Raw genomic sequence first — 15,793 nt, 5'->3', positions numbered from 1 at the left:
TGGGGATTGAATTTGGGTCCTTGCGCTTGCGCAGCAGGCGGCGAAACCACTGAACTAAATCCCTGGCCCAAATGCTTTATTTACTGTGGTTTGGTCTTTGGCTAGGAGAGGTCTTTCTTTCTCTCAGTTCATCTCTGAGGAGTGCTGAACCAAACAAATTAAGAATGAGAGTGGCATTTATAGATCCATTAAGGGAGGTAACATTCAGAGAAAGACACTAAGAGGATGATGCGTTAGGCAGCTGAACATCACTTGTTGATGTGGGACAGTGTGGAAGAGGTGAATCTTTAATTTCCTGTGGCAACAGTCATTTATAAAACCACCTCGTTGAATGTCTTTGTCACTTTTCCACTGTGGAGATGTGACAACAAAAAGGCACTAAGAATTTGAAACTGTATAAGGAAATATGCTGCTATCAATTTGGAATTAATTACATCCTCACAAATAAAAGTACAGAGAGAAACACTATTAAAACAGCCTATAAAAACAGCAGTTGAAAGGTAACTTTAATAAGTCACAAGCTCCTTGACCATAGATGTCTCATTAGGTATAAAATCACTGGGCTTTCTAATTTTTAATGTTTTCTTTTTACTCATTCTTTTCTTTCCAATTTGTAATCTTGACTGTTACTATGGAGTAAATAACACCTGCCATACCCCATGCCTGCTGGTTTCCACTTCACTAGAAGAAATGATACAGATGGAACGAAAGACTGCAGCCTGTTTACATGGAAATTCTAAGATTATAATAGAAGCATGACCAAGGATTTAACCATAAATGTTATTTTATGAAAAATAGTAGCCTTTTCCTTTTTAAAGCCTCAGAATAGTTCTGAAAAATCAGAGGACAAGAGGGCTAATATTCCCAAAGTTCTCAAAAATTTACAATGCAGCAGGTAGAGCCCAAATTGCCTGATTTTCAGCAAGGTGACCTTCCCAAGTTAAGTAGCTTCTCCGTCTCCTTTACAACAGCTTTGGCTAGTACCAATCTCATAGAGATTATTTAATGTCTTTTAATATGGTACCTGGCACATGGGGAGTATAAGCTAAGTAGAGACACTGTTTATTAGCCCTGTTTTAGAGAGGAGGAAATTCTGATAGAGGAAGTGAAAGTGGCTTAATAGCTAAACCCAGAGTGACATCCCTAATTGCTAAATTCTAAGGAATACATGTTTTGTGCTCAGGTTTAGGAAAATGCAAGCCAATTGCAATTTTTAATGAGGAAAGTAGAATAAAGTTGCAATATCAAAGTTATAGTTCTGGTGACTTATATCATCCCTGATCTGTTGTTGACATGGTTTTCTGACCAAGAATGCTCTTAACTATTAGCTTTTAGACATCGGCATCACAACCTTGCTCCCACCCTCCAGATGAACTCAACCTCTGCGGATCAGTGAGGTGGCTGAGGTCGGAGGTAGAATGTTGGGATGGGCTGACATGAGGGTAATGAGGGTCAGGAAGATCTGGGGCCAGGGACATTCTACTATGCTTACATGGTAGAATAAAGACAAAACAGTTCACATTTTGATCTTTTAAGTACAGCTACATCAAAATGTGCTTTTGAGTGGCTTTGCCCAGTGGCCTCATCTGTACTGTCACCATGGTTGCTTATACCAGTCAAAGTAGAAATTACTGCATGAGTAGTTAAGGTCCAGGCAAAAACTATGCACATGGAAGGGACATTGGTTATTTTATGATGCTACCTGATTTAACTCTCATACTGACCCTTTTTGAAGGGATAGGGAACAAAGGAGCAAAATAACTAAGTCTGAGCTCACGTCGGTAAATGGCAGAGATGAGATTCACACAGAAATCAGTCTGACTTCAAGAATCAACTCTAACTGATTAAGCAAAAAGCATTATTTGGTTTGAGTAAAAATAAATAACATATCTGGGGTGGGAAGTTGTGATAAGAACATGCTAAGGTGGTTAGAAGATGTGGACCATTGGAACATGAATTCAAGTAGCCTTTAAGAGGCGCACCTCCAAAATCACACTGGGTGGAGACACTGTGGAACCCAAGAGTCACTGAGGCAGAACCATCCGCTGCCCTTGCAAGCTCCCCAGTGTCTTTATCCTGACTTTTCCTTAATGGACACTCAAAAAATGTATATCCAGTCTGAGATGTTTTTCCTTGTTTGTTTTTAAGTTTGACCTATACTTGGGATTATAAAATGATTATGGAAAACTAGTCAACCAAAATAAAGAGAGTGGAATGAGCAAAGGTACATGTAGCACTGAAACACGACGGGGAAGAATCTGTCCCAATGGCATGACAAATACTACTGATCATTTTTTTTAAAATTAAAAGATTCTAGTATTTTGTCTTTAAAGAGAAGATGAAATCTTTCTGATACTGTTTATTTCGAATTCTTTCAGACAGATTTTTATCATTGTCAGTCACATAACATTGGAGTAAATGCTATCTACAAGTTAGATAATGATAAATGGCATAAAATAAAATCTTTTAACATCTTAATGTTGAAAGGAAATTTCAGAGTTACCTGGTTTAATCCCCTAACAAGTTCAGGAAACACATTCATAAATTCCTAAAACTGATTTTCCCATTCTGGGTAAATAAAGCTAGTCTTCAATAGATTGTTTCCAGTTTTAGAGATACTAATGGTAAAAATATTTTTCAGTATTCCCTCAAATTCTCTAAGCAAATCCTAGCCCACCCCCTGTGGCATGATAGAGTAGGGCCCTATCTATTGAATGAAAATATAGTGTTGTACATCTACATGAAAAAGTATAAGGGACCGGGAGCTGAGTCATGTCCTAATTATCTCGGGTCATGTAGATCACACAATATAGGGAACACAGCTGGCCCTCAATAAAAGTTTTGAATGCACAAGTATATCTCTTTTAGTTTCTTTTTACATTCTACTTTCTGTTATTCCTTACCTTGTTTTTTCAACATTACAATGAATTCTTTCAAAAAATAAAATACCCAGAATCCAGCCTTACCCTGAAGATATGAAATATCTCCAATTAAACAAACTTTTATTACTTTCACTGGGAATTCTGTGGGGATGAAAACCTATTTTTGTTGAGTCTTTGCCTTGATTTTCTGGGAAAGATGTTTTCTTCACCTCATTTGCCACTGTTCCTGTCTCATTGTTTGTCTTTGCTAGGCTTCTGGGCTAAACATGGGATCAGCTTTTAGTGGAATCAGTTCCTCAAATTTCTCGGCTTGTAACTTCTCAAAACCTTAGAACTGAGGACATTTGATCTCACATACAGTTCCTTCCCTGGGTTCTGATATAGGTCAGTGCTTAGAACTCCTCAGTAAGTGGCTTTAATGAACAACTCAGGGCCTGACCAGCATTTATTGCAGTTAATCTCAGTCCCAGGGACTAGATTTCTCCCCACTTTTTTTTTCCTGAGCTCACATCCCAAGACTCATCTTCATTCTGTCTTTACTTTCAACAGATTTTTCACTCATGAAGGTTTAAAACTTTAGTGATTGAAAAATTCTTTTCAGGGTCTCTTTCTCCCAATATTTATTACCTGAGTAACCTTGAAGCAGTCCATCGATCTAGTTAGAGAACAATTCTTTGTTTTTAAAATGCGGATAATATTGATATTTGGTCCTCAGGCTTAGTGGGAGAGTTAAACAAACTCCTAGATATTAAGAGCATGGAACTTAAAAATGGCTTCTTCTCTGGCTAGGGATTGTGGCTGGCCATCATACACTCATATTCTGGGGATCCTTAACCCCAGCTGCATTCATCCCAGGGGCTTGGTCATTTTTGCCAAATTTCTTTGATGTGCTAATGTATGCCTGCCTGATTATCTCCATATTACCAGTACTCACATCTCTGTAATTGCCAACTCTGTATGATCTCTTCCTTCTATTCCTCTTATCCCTTTTCTGTTGAGTATACAAATCTCTGCTACTCTTTTCTCTACATATTAGCCTCCAACTGCTCCTTGGCATTATGGGCCTTTTACAATCATAGTTGGATCTTCCCCAGGTCTGGCAAATATATCACTCCAGTGGGCCATCCTTAATTTTTGGCTTTACAATTTGTTAGTGTGACTGTCATGTGACCTATTAATCTACATGCCACAGATTTGATACTTAGGCAGGCATGACTATCTTCTTTCTTTTTTTTTTTTTTTGCTGTTTTCAAATTGAGTTTATTGGTACATTTTAGATATACATAATGATCATGCTCATCTGAGGGAACTTGTACCTGCACATGATATATCTTGATTCTTTTTTTCCCCATTCTCCTGCCTTCCTTTCAACCCCTCTTCCTTTCCTCATTTACAAAAGCTATGTTTACATTTTTTCCTTCTTTACTCATTTTTTCTTTTCCCTTCCTTCCTTTTGCCCTCCCCCTTCCTAATTCCCCTTTCCATTTGAAAATCCTCTTCCTATTGCACAATATTGATTATACATTTTGGTCCTTATTTACACTTTCAGTTTCTCACACCAGAGAAACAATGCAATATTTATACATGTGTGTCCAATTTATTTCATTTAAGAGTATGGTCTCAAGATGCATCCATTTACCTTAGAAGTGTATCCTTCTTTATGGCTGAGTAGTGCTCTATTGTATAAAAACTACATTTTCTTTATCCACTCATCACTTGATGGGCATTTGGGCTGTTTCCAACTGTGCTGCTATAAACATGGGTGTACTTATATCACTCTGGTATGATACTTTTAATTCTTTCAGGAAGATACCAAGAAGGGGGATAGCTGGGTTGAATGGAACCTCTAGTTCTTTGAGGAATCTCCACACTGATTTCCTCAGTGGTTGCAGCAGTCTGCACTCCCACCAACAGTAGAGAAGGGGTTCTTTTACCCCACAGTCCCTCCAGCATTTGTAATTGGCTGATTTCTTATAGTCATTCTTTGTAGAGTGAGATGGAATCTCAGCATTGTTCACATTTGCATCTCTCAAATGACCAGTGATGTTCAGCACCTTTTCATATATTTATTTGCATTTTTACTTCTTCCTTTTAGAAGTATCTGTTCATTTCAGATGCCCATTTTTGAATTTTGCCTTTAAATTTGGGGGGTCTGATTTTTTGAGTTCTTTATATATTCTAAAGATTAGTCTTTCATCTGAGTAACAGCTGGCAAAAATTATTTCCCATTCTTTGGGTTGTCTTTTCACTCTGTTGGTGGTTTCTTTTCCTCTGCAAACAATCAGATGAGATTCCAGTTATTGATTCTTTGTAATATTTCCTGTGCAACTGCAGTTTTGTTCATAAGATCTTTGCCTACACTTATGTCTTCAAGCGGATTTAGGGTTTCCGTTTTAATATTTAGATCTTTGATCCATTTTGATTTTATTTTAGTGCATGGTGAGAAATATGGGTCTAGTTTTAGTTTTTGGCATGTGGAAATCCAGTTTTCCCAGCACCATTTATTAAAGAGGTTATCTTTCTTCCAGAGAGCGTATTTGGCCCTTTTGTCAAGATAAAGTGGCTGAGTGTGTTGGGAGTTGTTTCTGCATCTTCTAGTCTATTCCATTGATCCTTGGGTCTGTTCTTTTGCTGTTGTTTGTTTGTTTGTTTATTTTTGCCAGCACCATGCTGTTTTTATCACAGTAGCTTTGTAGCATAATTTCAAATCAGAGGTTGTGATGCCTGCTGCTTTGCCTTGGTTTCCCAAAATTGTTTCTGCTATTTTAAGTCTCTTCTGGTTCTAATAAATTTTAGGAATATTTTCTCTAACTCTTTGAGGTATGTTATTGGTATTTTGATTGGAATTACATTAAATCTGTATAACAATTTTGGGAGTGTGGCCATTTTCACTATGTTGGTTCATGTAAAAATTCTTTACATGGAAAATTACAGTACTCAGAAAAAGGAGATTGAAGAGGATATCAGAAAATGGAAAGACTATATTCTTTCTAAATAAATATTCTCAGGTCTCAGAAGATATTCTCTGGTCCCTTGACCTACCAGCAAGGTACCATGAGAACTGTCTTTCACAACCAGCTTTTTGTTCAGCAACATCAATGATCTTCAAGGCTAGGAGACCTAGAATGCTGGGTGTCTTCCACTCAGTGCTAGAAGACACACCTTGCCAAAGAAAATACACTATTTCTACCTGAAAAATTCTGGGCTCCAGTGATACCAGTGGGAATAGATGCTTTACCTTTGTAGAACTCCTTTGGAATTGAAGATGGAAATGTGCCTCTTTAGGTTGCAAACAAATCTTAGGTTTTATTTATTTCTTTTTAATTGACAAGTAAAAATACACATATGAATCATGTGTAATGAATTATTTTGCAATGTGGATGCATTATAGAATGGCATTACCTCATATACCATTAATATCTTTATAGTGAGAACACTTAAAATCTATTTTCTTAGCAATTTTCAAGACTATAACAGTTAGCTAAAGTAACTATGTTGTGCAATCTATCTCTTGAACTTATTTCTCCTATATGACACAAATCTTACACAGTTTGAACAGCAACAACTTGGGTATTCTTTCATCTGTGGTTTTATCCACTAAACAGACCTCTGTGCTCACAGTTTTGGTGTGAATTTTCTTTTTATTTTATTGATGCTGAGCTGACCCTGACATAATGCCCTTTTGTGAGGTTCTTTATTCTCCATCCTCATCCTTCCCAGAACCGATAATCAATGTTAGAATAATTGAAGGCAAGTTCTGGTCAAAGTTTAAAACTGTCCTTGGGAAGAGCAAGCTGCTTTTCTTTGTTCCTCAGCAAAAATAACCTTGAACTATTCACAAACAACCTAGAGCTTGCCTGGAGGAGAGATTTGAATGTCTTCACCTAACTAACCATGAACAAGACCTACACACCTGCACCTGTATGCACACACACCACACACCCTCTTTTCTATGATTAGAGTTAATTCTTGCCTAACATTAAAGCTTCTGACTGCAGAAGGAATTCACGCCAAGATGCTTCTGTGTACTTTGGATCTATGCAGGAGGAAGCTTTATCCTTGCTGCTTTCCTCAGGATGCTCTGTGACATGGATTTGTTTATCTTCATGTTAGAACGTTTTGGCTTAATCCCAAAGGGCATCTAGAGACTAGAAGCCTTTCCTCTAGTTTGTCTACTGTCTGTGTAATCTCACAACTGAAAATATTCTTCTCCTGAAAAGGCATCACACAATCAGCTCTCATAGAAAGCATGCCTCCCAGGTCTGGGCTTCATTTGGTCTCTTCTTTGCTACTACTTTGGATTCATAATGGTTTTGTCTGGTTGGGATTTGCTGGTCATCTTCTTGTGCTTCTGTACAGTGACGTATATACATCAAGAGTTGAAATTTGAAGTAGACAAACACCCTCACTGGAGGAAAGATAGCCTCTTTAATAAATGGTGCTGGAAAAATTGGGTTTCAACTTGCCAAAGATTGAAACTAGACATGTATCTCTTGCCATGCACTAAACTAAAATTGAAATGAATTAAAGATCTAAAAGTTAAAATGGAAATGCTGAACCGGCTGAAACAGAGGTTAGGTAGAACTCTTGAAGACATCGGTGTAGGAAAAGGGTTTATGAACAAAACCTCAGTTGCCTGTGAAGTAGCACAAGCAATCAACCAGTGGGATCTCTTCTTATTAAAAGGTTTCTGCACAGCAAGAGAAACCACCAGCAGTGTGAAGAGACAACTCACAATGTGGGAAAAAATCGTCACCTGCTCTTCCTCAGAAAAAGGCCTACTATCTCAAACCTATAAAGAACTTAAAAATAAAAAGATCAGACCTCCCACATTTAAAGACCCAATCCAAAAATGGGCATCTGAAATGAACGTACCTTTCTCAGACAAAGAAGTAGAAATAGCAAATAAATATATGAAAAAATGTTCAACATCACTGGTCATTTGAGAGATGCAAATGAAAACAATGCTGAGATTTCACCTCACTCCAGAAAGAATGGCTGCTATCATTGCTATCATGAAATCAACCAATAACAAATGCTGGTGGGGTTGTGGGGAGAGAGGAACCCTCCTTCACTGCTGGTGGGAGTGTAGACTGGTGAAACCACTGTGGAAATCAGTATGGAGATACCTCAAAGAACTAGGACTGGAAGTCTCATTTGACCCAGCTATTCCCCTGCTGGGTATCTTCCCCAAAGAATTAGGAGAATCATACCACAGTGATATATGTGCCCCCATGTTCATAGCAGCGCAATTTGTAATAGTTAAAACATGGAAGTGGCCCAGATGCCCATCAACTGGAGACTAGATAAAGAAAATGTGTGTGTGTTTTTTTTATAAGATGGAGTACTTTTCAGCCATAAAGAATGAGAATTTAGAGACATTTATAGCTAAATGGATGCACATTGAGGCAATACTCTTAAGTGAAAGAAATAGGACACACATGTGTAAATACTGAATAATTTCTCTAGTGTGAGAAACTGAAAGTGAAAATAAGGACTAAAAGGTATAATGGATAGTGTGAAATGGGAAGAAAAGGAGCAAAGGGGAAGGGGAAGTTGGAGGGGTAGGGAAAAGGAAAGAAGGGAATGGAATTAATATCAGAAAATGGAAAAATGTAAACAAAGTTTTTGTAAATAGGGAGGGATGGAGGGGTTGAAGGGAGGGCAGGGGAAGGGGGAAAAAAAAAGAACCAAGAGAGATTATGTGGTGGTGCAAATTTCCAATGATGAATGTCATTGTATTGTATACCTAAAATGGACCAATGATTAAAATGAATAATTGATAATGTGAAATAGGAAGAAAAGGTCCAAAGGGGTAGGGGAAGTGGGAGGGGTAGGGGAAAGGAAAGAAGGGAAAGGAAAAATGATGAGAAATGGGAAAAATGGAAACAAAGGTCTTTGCAAATAGGGAAGGGTGGTGGTGGTGGTGAAGAGAGGGCAGGGAATGGGAAAAAATAAGAACCAAGATACATCATGTAAAAGTACAAGTTCCCAATGAGAAATGTAAACATATTGTATACCTAAAGTGTACCAATAAATAATTTAAGGGGAAAAAATTTGAAGTAGAGTGGGGCAGACATATCTTAGGAAAGCTTTAGCATCACCTCTGAGGCTAAAATACCTCCCTATAGCCTAGTGTCTGCAAGGAGGAATAGCATATAACCTTCAATGTAGAAACCTGGCTCTAGCTTTATACACACATAAAAAAATGCACATCTATGGGTATGGCATTAACCCTCATGTACCACTTATAACTTAGTTGTAGTGACTTGGATTGCAATCCTAGCTCTTTAGACAACTCTCTGGCATGTAGTAAACTCCTTAATTTCTCCAAAATTTAGCTTATTAATTTCTAGACCATAAAAGACACAATACAACTTGGTTTTTAGGATTGCTGTTAGTATGCTAACAATATTTGACACTAAGCCCCTCAAAGAAGAGATCCGGCAGTTTTGGGGGGTCATTGTCATGAAAGGCAAAAGCTGAAAGCACCCAGAGAAATCTTGATTGCTTCACCAGTTGCTTATGGGTTGCCCTTCAAGGCTGTGGTGCCACACCAGTTACTTCCCTATAGGTGCTGATTCCCTGGCCAGTGATACTTAGAGTTGAGATTTTGAGATAGTGATGTTCTTACGAACTCAGAGTAAAATATCCTTGGAGCAAAGGGTGAGGGTAAAATGCCGAAATGTCACCAGGGTTGTGGTTCCCAGTGTGTCATTTCCATACAAGAGCATTCTTTGATTCAAATGAGAACAGAGGTCACAAAGAGCCCTGTTCAGGGAAAAAGGTGGTGCCCGGCATACCATGCCGATGGGGCTGCAATGCTGAGCTCACCCTGGGCTCCAGAACTCAAGAACCTAGGAGAAGCTTTGAGGGGCTGAGGGGTGATGGGATAGGCCTTGGACTCCAGTGGTTTTTATGAGATTTTAGTAGCATTTAGCCAAATGTGAATGACTAACAGGACAGATATTTCCTTAGCCTATTATGTCTACTCTCTTAAAAGTTTGTGGATATGGGAGCTGGCATGGGAACACTCACAACTTGTTGACAATCTGTCTTTGATGATTGATTGTTAACTTTGTTCAATGAGGGCATCTAGTTTGTCCTTTGTATAAGCAAGTTATATGAGATTTGGGAATTCAAATGCCAATAAAGTTTATACTTCTCAGCTAAAGAGCCAATGTTTTTTTCTCTGGTCCTAAGCTCTAGGAAGGGTAAAAAAGAATTTTCATTCATAGCATAATCTTGCCATTGATATTTTAACATTCTACAGTACTCCCAAAACTCATCAATTGAATGAATTTTTCATAAAAGATATCTATCACCCGAGATGGCATTTTGATTACATTGAAGCAAAAGGTAATTTTATTACCAAGGAAAACATTTATCTCGGCTGCTGGATAAATTAGCTCCAGGAATTAAAGTTCAAACTCCTAAACTACCTTTTGCTCAACTACCCAGAATGTTTCCCTTGATTACATTTTTCTCATCTGATAGCTTGAATTCAAGAAATAGAAAATCATTTTGAATAAGCTGCAATGTATATAAATGAGGTGCTCTTTCAAGAGGCTATGATTTATTCTAAGTTAACTGGAACTCGATTTATCACTACTTTCTTTTTATGCCTTATCTATGACCCCAACTTCTTTCATTAGCCTAGAAAATAAGAATTATCCACAAAAGTAAAGTGCTAGGAAGTACTGCTATTTAGATTCTGGCAAAGTTTTTTTTAACCCAACCATCTTTCCTTTGGATTCAGTAGCATCATCTTCTCCTTGATAACTATTCTACCAGAGAAGTCACCCTTCCCAAGGGGCTGTCTTGGGAGACTATCTGTGGTGGACTTGGCAAGATTGAGCTTCTTAAAGGCAGTAATAGCCGCCATAGTTCTTAGACATGGTCCCTCAGATATAGTTAAATATTGATCGAATTAAGGAATACACAAAAGTGCTTTCTATGATCCTTTATAGGCACTGGTATATTTGACTAAATAATACAGAGACCCTTACAAATATGGTGTAAACATTTCATTGGGAGGTTAAGGAAAAAGTGCTCCCATCTCCCCAGACCCATCCCCCTTGATCATCAAATGAATATTTCACTCTGACAAATGCTGGGACATATCATTTCCCTTTATAAGGAAGTTTTCACTGACTTGGGTTACCAGTGTTTGTAAAAACATTCATGGATAATGAAATTCAAATCATCCAAATCAGGAATGAATGATTTATTTTTTTTCTGCACCACCATACTGGAAACAAAAGTCTAAGTGGAGGAGAAAGAATAGAAAATTAGATGCATGGAAATCCAAGAGTCTATCAAATACACTCTCACCTATCAACTACTGAAATCTTCTAGTATCTATAGCAAGTGGCAATGCTTTCCCACTAAGGGGCCTCAAGAAGGGACCCACTGATAAAAAGCTAATCTTGTGTGATAGGCAACAGCAGTTTAATGTACTGTTTTAAGAAGCCATCCATCTGGATTTTCCTAAGAGGATCTTTTGTCTTTTACTTTAAGGCCTTCTCAATTTTATCTGTATTCACAGGGGGAAAGGGAATTGAGCCAACAACCAATAACATTTGCTTTATTTTCCTCCCTAATAAAGATGCCTCAAGTTTTCATTTTGACAGCTTAAAACAGAAACACAATCATTTAAAGGTCAAAGAAGTTGTAGACACTATCCAGGGAGTTCCTAGTCTACGAGCAAATCACATCTGTGAGTTCAATGATTCCCGGCAGATAGAGTAGACTAATAAATAGACTCTCTAGAAACTGCCAAAAAGGACAGTTTTCAAGCAGTTCTCACAAATAGGAAAATAGCAGCAGAGATAGGATTTGGATTTCTGTTGGAATACCATAAATACCAAACTTCGAGAAGGTTAAAGGTCATGGCACATATGCTTTCCATAAATTACATGTGTTTTTAGAATGAACAGTCAGAATCAAATAAAGCTGCTCTCAAACAAGACTACGTGGGGACTATTACAGGTCACTCATAGTTGACATGACATTTAGAACCATTGCAAAGAATGTGGTTGTCACTGCTGTAAGTAGAGAAGTGGCTGATGAGACCCCCATGATGCCTTCTCAGTGATACATGTAGCACTTCAGGGCAGCTCTCATGTCTTCCTGGAGGTTATGAAGGTCGAGGCAATGAGATGTTAAAGTAAATTCTTAAAAATGGCTGGGGAATAGCCAGCTTACAATTCATGATAGGAAAAACAACCACGGCAGTTAACTCTGTCTTCATATGGATCTGTATTTGAAGGATGGCATTGATCTGAATATGGTGATTCCATATTCTGTCATTACTTGGTTCCATTGTGAATGTGATCATAGGGACAAGCCATATTATGATTAAGTACTTACCAAATACTACATCCTGGGAGAGGAGGTTTGGGATCATTGCTTTGTTTTATTCCTACAAGTGATCTGCAGTCCAGTGATCTGCACTTCCAGCAGAGCAAACATTAAGCTCCAGAGGGGTTGGTTAACTTGAGCAAAAATGCACAGTCCTATTACTGATTGAGCAAGCACATGAACTCAAACTCATGTCTGCCAGAATCTACTTTCAATTCTTAACGATTTTAAATCAGTAGATCTCAGTCTGGAGTTTGCTTGAGAATCCACTGGTGCTATCAAATTAGAAGGACTGAGACAGGGTCCCAAGGTTCTGCAAGGGTCAGTCAGCCCACCGGGATTTGAAAGCAAGTTGTTAGAAGACTACATTTTTGAGAACACTGCCATGCTATATGGCTTATGGGGCCTTTATCTGGGACGGTAGAGTTCGTGAATATGTATTTATTAAGAACTGCAGCCAGGCATGGGGGCACTAAAATCCTAGCACCCTGGGAGGCTGAGGCAGGAGGAGTGCAAGGTCAAACCCAGCCTGGCAACTTGGTGATTTAATGAGATCCTGTCTCAAAGAAAAATATAAAAATGGCCTGGAGATGTAATACAGTGTGATGAGCCTGGGTTCAATGCCCCGTACCATACACACACACACACACACACACACACACACACACACACACCATGCATACACACACATACACACTCACAAGCACACACAAAGAATTGGTTAGGGTCAGCTATTTAAGCAAATTTACCTCCTAAATCCATGATTGCCTTCCTCTGAATTCATACATTTAAAGGGCCATTTCTTTGAGTTTAAAATCTGTCGACACATACTTTAAATATATACTGATCCATAACAGCATAATTCTTAAAATTTCCTATCCAAAGTTAATATGAAACATATTAATACAAAAGAAAGGTTCCTAAACCAGACCTTGCTGCACCAATCCCCAAATCAAAGGTATTAGCAACTCAGTGTGGTCTGGAATGGGCAAGGGGTAAGGGGACACTGAATCTGGGCCTCCTCTCTGATGCCTGGTGGTTCTAATGCGGAGTTATGCAGCCCTGACGTGTTACCAGCTGCTTTCATGATTTCTCCAATTGGTCTCCAGTGGCCAAGTCTGATTCGACTCTTTTGTTCCCCCCCAACTCCTTGTTTTAAATGAGATCTGGTTTTACTTAAGACAAATTAAATGTCACTGTATTTGTTTCTCTGAATTGTTCCAACAAAAATTACAGCATCAATGTCTGACTTTAATGTCTGTAAGACTGTCTGCCTCTTTAGGCTATTTATAGCTGCCTTTTAAAAGGTCTAATAAATGCTTTTAGATTGCTATTGGTTTGTTTTCTCTTCACAGAGCCCGAGAATTGGTACACTTCAAAGTAGAAACTAAAAATACCTGTTTTCTTTTTTTTTTTTGCAAAACACATGTGTACCTATTATGAAATTCTAGAAATATAAATATGTAAATAGAGGGAAAAGAAGAAAAAAATTAATCATGCCAAACCAAGAAGGTCACAGCTAATATTTTATTGTCTTTCACTGTGTCTTTGCCCCTGTTTAAATGTTTAAATTTTAAAAATCATATTATGTTCAAGCTGTTTTGTAATTCTGTTTTTATTTGCGTTAAACAATCGGTTTTAAACTTTCTTTCCATAATTATTCCACTCCATCACTTTTGATGGTCACAGAGTACTTATAAAATTGTAGCACTAACTATAAATGAATTGCACATGTATTAGGTGGTTAGCTTATAGCCAAATTTTGCCACTACAAGTAGACCTCCAATGTAATCAAGCCAAACCTTTGTGCTCACTCATGGTAGTTTCTTTAGAATGAATTTTTACATGTGGAATTGCTGGATTAAAAATGTATGCCAAATTCACAGAATATTATCACACACAGCTAACTGAGCTTTAGAAATACTTCAAATTAAATATATAGATAGATGTGTTTGGAAATATCTTTAAGAAGACAATTTAATAATATGCATTAGAACTAGAGGAGCCACTTTGGTAATAATTCAGTTATAGATTTTAAAATTTTAATTATGCACTTTTTAATTCTGGGCACAAAGTTTTTACAACTAGAGATTATCCAGAGAATTGTGCAGCCTAGTTGGATGAAGTTGTTACTCCTAAGAAAGCTTACATCACAGAAAGAATGGCTGCTATCAATAAATCAACCAATAACAAATGCTGGTGGGGGTGTGGGGAGAAAGGAACCCTTCTCCATTGTTGGTGGGAGTGCAGACTGGTGCATCCACTGTGGAAATCAGGATGGAAATACCTCAAAGAACTAGGACTAGAGGTCCCATTCCACCCAGCTACCACCCTGCTGAGTATTTTCCCCAAAGAATTAAAAGAATCATACCACAGCAATATATGTGCACCCATGTTTATAACGGCACAGTTTGTAATAGCTAAAGCTTGGAAACAGCCCAAGTGCCCATCAACTGGAAACTGGATAAAGAAGATGTGGTTTTTTAATAAAATGGAGTACTACTCAGCCATAAAGAACGAGAAACTAGAGACCTTTATAGCTAAATGGATGCATATTGAGGCCATACTGTTAAGTGAAATAAATAGGACACACATGTGTAAATACCGAATAGTTTCTCTGGTGTGAGAAACTGAAAGTGTAAATAAGAATTAAAATGATTAAAATGAATAATTGATAATTTGAAATAGGAAGAAAAGGTCCAAAGGTGTAGGGGTGGTGGGAGGGGAAGGGGAAAGGAAAGAAGGGAAAGGAAAAATTATGAGAAAAGAAAAAAATAGAAATGAAATCTATGTAAATAGGGAAGGATGGAGGGGGTGAAGGGCACACAAGTAATGGGGAAAAAAAAGAAGAATGGAGATATATCATGTGCAGGTACAAGCACCCAATGATAAATGTAAATGTATTGTATACCTAAAATGTACCAGTAAAAGAATTTAAGGAAAGAAAGAAAGCTTATAAATAAAAATCGATGATTTTTAAAAAATCTGCCTATAACCTGGCAACTATAAGACAGGAGAGAAGGAATTGATGTCTGGTATTTGAAGAACTGTCAGACTTAATGGAGTACTGATTCTTTTACTAGGACTGAAATTTCCTTGAGAATACATATTGTCTTTGTAGTGTTCAACTATTTATTCGTTCATTTCTTTAGAGTAAAATTAGTAAACACCTAAATGCCACATATTGCAATCGCTCCTTGGGTGTAGTGATAAATTAAAATTATGGCCCTTTTCTCATGGAGTTTACAACCTAGTCCATGAGGCAATCAATGAATCCTTCAATCAGTCATCAATCTTGTGTATTAAGGCAGGTTTTGGCTGACTGTTCTGTAATGAACCAAAGAAGGTAAGATAATATTTAAGATGGTAAATGTTTTAGGCTATGTGGACCATGTGGTCTCTGTTAGAACTGTTCAACTCTGTAGATTTGTGTGATGTAGCAGAGGGAAGACTTTCTCTTTACCCGTTGAGGGTTCAATAAGTAAGTCCATAAAATAAACAGATGATAGATGATATCAAGAAAAATTATATGTAAATATGGATATATG

At 37.7% G+C, this 15,793-nt stretch overlaps 1 protein-coding gene across 5 annotated transcripts in view; it reads left to right on the top strand.

The window, feature by feature from the left end:
• Kcnj16 (potassium inwardly rectifying channel subfamily J member 16) overlaps positions 1–15,793 on the top strand; it is a 66,232-nt gene that overhangs the window by 32,221 nt on the left and 18,218 nt on the right. The window lies entirely within an intron of this gene.

Source organism: Heterocephalus glaber, unplaced genomic scaffold (genome assembly GCF_053883595.1).
Source record: "Heterocephalus glaber isolate CG9 unplaced genomic scaffold, H.glaber_assembly_v1.0 deba00000937, whole genome shotgun sequence".
NCBI lineage: Eukaryota > Metazoa > Chordata > Mammalia > Rodentia > Bathyergidae > Heterocephalus > Heterocephalus glaber.
The sequence above is the reverse complement of the archived record's forward strand: the minus strand, read 5'-3'. Positions and strand labels throughout refer to the sequence as shown.